At 40.3% G+C, this 5,545-nt stretch overlaps 1 protein-coding gene across 4 annotated transcripts in view; it reads left to right on the plus strand.

The window, feature by feature from the left end:
* Positions 1–5,545, plus strand: part of RSU1 (Ras suppressor protein 1) — a 225,916-nt gene that overhangs the window by 168,744 nt on the left and 51,627 nt on the right. The window lies entirely within an intron of this gene.

Here is a 5,545-nt window from a genome sequence, read left to right on the forward strand (position 1 = left end):
ACCTAGGAGTGGAATTGCTGGGTCAAATGGTAACTATGTTTCATCATTTGAGGAACAGCCAGACTCTTTTCCAAAGCACCTGTGACCACTTTGCATTCCTATCCACAATGTATAAAAGTTCCAGTACCTCCACATCCTGAGCCACACATGTTATCATCTGACTTTTTCGATTCAGCCCCATTTCACAGCCCCCGGTATGAAATGCTGTCTCACCGTGGTTTTGATTTGCAGTTTTTTGTTTTTTTTTTTTTTTTTTTTTGAGATGGAGTTTTCGCTGTTGCTGCCCAGGCTAGAGTGCAATGACACAATCTTGGCTCCCAGCAACCTCCACCTAACGGATTGAAGCGATTCTCCTGCCTCAGCCTCCCGAGTATCTGGGATTATAGGCATGTCCCACCATGCCCAGCTAATTTTGTAGTTTTAGTGGAGACAGGGTTTCTGCATGTTGGTCAGGCTGGTCTCAAACTCCCGACCTCAGGTGATCTGTCCACCTCAGCCTCCCAAAGTGTTGGGATTCTAGGAGTGAGCCACCAGCCCCGGCCAATTTGCATTTTGATCCCAGCCCCATTTCACACCAATGTGATATTTCACTGTGTTTTTGATTTGTAGTTCCCTAATGGCTTTGATATTGAACATCTTATTGATGTGTTTATTCACGTATTTTAATATCATTAGTCACAATGTCCTACAAGCTAATGCTCGCCATCCTAGTATCTTTGAGACTGGTATTCAGAAGTATTGATTGACAAGTGCCAGGTAGTTATAACCCCTGGAGGTGGAAGGAGCTTGGGGTCCTGCCTCATTGACATACAGGGTAAGAGGAAGAAAAAAAAAACAGTTTAAAATATATAAAATAAAGTGTTTGGGGATCTCCGATGGAAGTGTTTGCAGGGACCAGTGGGAACATATGGTGGAAGGGTTTGACTCTGCTGGAGAGAAGGGACTCCATCAGGGGCAGAAGAGTCAGAGAGGAAGTGATGGATCATCTGAAAACAATGATGTTTCCGTCATTGGACCAAGAAGGAGGATACCAGGATGAAAAATCATGGCTCCTGACTGCACAGTGAGCGAGCAGGGGCTGTTGTGAGTCTTGATTCTTGACAGTTAAGATGTTTGAGGCCATAGCTGAACACAGCGTTCCTGACCCGGGGTGTTTCTGCTCTACTGAAGCCCTCCCCTGTGGGGATTGCGCTTTCTGCTATTACTAAGAAGGGGCGGGACATCACAAAATACCTAAATGGGAGCTGTGCCCAGTGGTTCCAGAAACTGCTTTCTTGCTGTTGCTTTTGTTGTAGTCATGGTTTCTGTTTCTGAATGCACATTTAGATGTTTAGAAAACCCTTTTAGACAAAATGTGACTTACTGATTGTTGTTTTTTGTGACAGAGTCTCACTATGTCGCCCAGGCTGGAGTGCAGTGGGTCAGTCTTACCTGACTGTAACCTCTACCTCCCGAGTTCAAGCAGTTCTCCTGCCTCAGCCTCCCAAGTAGTTGGGATTACAGGTGTGCGCCACACGCCTGGCAGATTTGTATATTTGTAGTGGAGAAGGGGTTTTGCCCTGTTGCCCAGGCTGGTCTCAAACTCCTGAGCTCAAACGACCCACCTGCCTCAGCTTCCCAGAGTGCTGGGGTTACAGCATGAGCCACTGCACCTAGCCAAAATGTGACTTGTAATCTTTGATTTATGAGAGATGAAGTGACTATCTTAGGTCTGTTGCATACATGAAAGAAATTGTTTTCTTTTGGAAAATGTTTATTTTCCAGTGAAATGTTTGGATTTTCAGAGTTTTTCGTTATTAGGATTCGTTCTTTTTCTGATATCTTCTGTGATGGTTTGGAGGAAAAGATGAGCTTTGGGACCCATGCAAACCAAACCACCTTTGGTACTAAATCTCACCTCGAATGAACACCTCTGCATTTTAAAAACTCTCTAAGATGCTGTTTAAAAGACGGCAGTGGAAGTGACCTTCACCAGCCTTGGCCAGCCCAGATACTTCTTTATGTTGACGAAATTTGCAACTCTGACATGATATTTTAGAATGCCATATAAAGTGATTTTTGCCCATTGGTTATGGCATTTAATGGCTAAAGGAGAAATAGATTTGTATCTTGAAACTTCTGGACCCATTCCAACAACACTGCTTCCGTTCCCTCTTTAAGATACATGGAGAAGCATGCTGAGAAATCAGAGCTGTTAAATGTTATCATACAATTTCTTTGATTTTATTTCCTTACGGATAAAATTAAATCAGCAATATAGGGTTTTCTGGGATACTTTCATGAAAAAGTAAGTGACTGCAGAAATGCCATGAAATAATTAAATCTCAATTATTTGTATGGGTGTTTTCTGAAATGTAATTTAACCCATCACAATACATATGTTTGCTTATAAAATCACTTTTATTAATAGCATTGAGAAAATGTTCACTCCTACTTCCTCCTGCTATGAATATTGCTCTACTTTTCACCATAAATATTCCTTTTCCTTCTTTCTGCAGATCAATTTAGCAGGCAAAATCAGAACACTGTGCTATGTGTGACAGGGAGTGGCACAGGTATGGGAGATCCAGAGCCTGGTTTTGATTCTAGAGTCACTACTGTTGTTGTTGTTGTTGTTGTTGTTGTTGTTGTTATTGAGACAGGGGTCTTGCTCTGTTGACAGGCTGGAGTGCAGTAGCACCATCTCAGCTCACTGCAACCTCCACCTCCTGGGTCCAAGCAATTCCCCTGCCCCGACCTCCCAAACAGCTGGGACTACAAGCGCATGCCACCACGCTCGGCTAATTTTTTGTATTTTGGTTGAGACCAGGTTTCACCATGTTGACCAGGATGGTCTCGATCTCCTCACCTAGTGATCTTCCTGCTCAGCCTCCCAAAGTGCTGGGGTTATAGGGGTGAGCCACCACACCTAGCCGAGTCACTACTTTGTAGCTGTATGGCCTTGAGCAAGTCCTTTAACTTCTCTTTTGGCTCAGTTGCCTCTTCTGTAACGTGAAGTTTGTAATAGCACATGTATCCAAGGACTACTTTGAAGAAGAATAAGGTAGTACAGAAAAAACACACAGCCAGGTACCTGGCGCGTGGGAAACGCCACTCATATAACCTGTAATCATCATACTTGTGGTTGTATCTACTTAGTAGGAAAGAGGAGTGTTTAAATGCATTTCCCTCAGAATATGGAGAAACCTGTCTGTTGCGGGGATGACCCACTTGGAAAACATGAATTTCCTACATCATTTGTAAGTCATTTTCATTTGGGAGTATAGCAGTGAGTTGTCGATAATCATCCCAGCTTATAGTTATTGACAACTTGGCAAATGCCAAACACAGCTCTGGGGACTCTATAGTTACCCTTCAGTATCCGTGGAGATTGATTCTAAGACCCGCCCACCGTCTCCCCACCTTAGAATACCAAAATCTGCAGATGCTTAAGACCTTGAAATTAAATGGTGTTGTATTTGCATGTAACCTATGCACATCTCCCCTATACTTGAAATCATCTCTAGATTACTTATAATATCCAATGTGATACTATGTAAATAGTTGTTATCCTGTATTGGTTAGACAATAATGACAAGTATATATTTAAAAAATCCTTAGGTGTTCAGTACAGATACAACCATCCATTGTTTTGTTTTTTCTTTGAATATTCTTTGATTTGGAGTTGACTGGGCTTACAGATAGGAAGGGCTGAATATACTAGCTTTCTCTAATTTCGCCTTAATAGCAACTCTTTAAGGCAGGTGCTGTTAGTATGCAGATATGGAGAATCATGTTTCAAATCTGTTACGTAGATTTGGAAACTGAGGCACAGAAAAGTTAGCTAACTTTCCCAAGGTCACACAGTTAATAAAGGTGGCACCCGGATACATAATTCTATAGGCTGTTTTGCATATTGATCACTTTATGTTACGTGAGAGTGAATATGAAATAGAATGTGTTTGTCATTTTAATTCTTGGAAGGAGGATGAATAAGGTAACAAGAGTTCCACATATACTTGTTCCTAACCTAATTTTGTATGTAATATATAATTTATATAATTTAAGTCATGCATTCATTATCATAAATGAAGCTTCTGCCCGCAAAGTACTAAGCTAATAATCTAGCTGATTTGTTAATGTGTGAGCATTATTTATGTACTGAAAATAACTTTTACATTTTCAAAGTAATCCACCAGGAATCCATTGAAGCAAAAGGTAGCTATCATTTTTAAGGCAATGATGGTATTTCGTGTGTCAGTAACAGATCACCTTTGCCTTACTTTTCTATAAATTGTCATTTATGTGTTGGAAGTTGTCCAGACAAATCTGTATGACCCCCATTGCTGGGCATTAGTGAGTTCTTAGACTGTGTTATGATTCTTAAATAAACTAGTTCTGTACAGAGTCATAACTATCCTTCAAGGTGATAGCTCTGCATAGCCACGCCATTTTAGAAATCCCTTCATTATGAAAATATTGATTATTTTTTGTTGTCTCCTAAATATAGCGATAAACACTTGCACTTATCAAAAAGGACTTGTTACTATTTCACCTCTTAAAATTAACATTTTAGTTGTAAGCATTGGTACATTTTTGTTTTGGCTTGTCATTTAAAGAATAAGCATGAAATTTTACTGTACATAAATTATACCTCAATCAACCTGACTTTCAGAAAGGAAAGCAATGCACAGTGGAAATGTTAAAACTGGCAGAGAAGTATGTGTACATTCAAAATAAGGAATTTACAAGGATTTTGTTTGATACGGTGGTCAGTCTTTGGAAACAGGTTTAAGATTAGTGCTTTTACATAATGTATTGTTATTTCAGGGTCCATTTAGAGAATGTTAATCTGTATGACTAGAAGAGAAGGTTACAAATTGAATTTTAAGAACAATGCTCTAATTTTACATAGCACTAAGAATATTTCTTTGTTTACCTACCATATGAAAACATACCATTCTTGATATCATTAATGGCCAAAAAACTTAAGACAAAAGAAAATGGCTCTTTCCCCAGCATGCAGCTGACAATCTATGAACAGTCACTGATAAGAAAGGTTAGAGACTCAAAAATCTATCGCCGGTAATAGATTCCTATTGCTAACCAGAGTCCAAGGTGAGAAGCTGGCATTGGTGCAGTTTCTGCCTGCAAGGTGCCCTCTGCCGGTCTCTACAGAGCAGCGTGTTATTTTTCTACAACTTTGGATTATCCGGTCTGGTTTCCAGACATTTATTACTATGTCCGTTGCCTCTTTTCCTCCTCCCTACCTACCTGCCTGCCTGCCTTAGCTCATCTCACTGTTTTTTTTAGTGACGTTATTAAAGAGAAAGTGGCTATCAGTGTTCTTCTCTATCATCAGGTGATGCATCAGGTGACAGAGAAAATCAGAATTAGACTGAATCAGACTGCCGCCTGTTAGCAGTTTCATCTCTGTTTCCATATCCAAGAAAAATCAAGAGCAGCAGGATATTTCATAAACCTCTAATGCCAGGTTTACAAAAGTTAGCTGAGTCTTAGATTCTCAGAGGTAAAAGGAATCCTGTGGGACACTTTTCACGCTTTG

Source organism: Saimiri boliviensis, chromosome 8 (genome assembly GCF_048565385.1).
Source record: "Saimiri boliviensis isolate mSaiBol1 chromosome 8, mSaiBol1.pri, whole genome shotgun sequence".
Taxonomy (NCBI): domain Eukaryota; kingdom Metazoa; phylum Chordata; class Mammalia; order Primates; family Cebidae; genus Saimiri; species Saimiri boliviensis.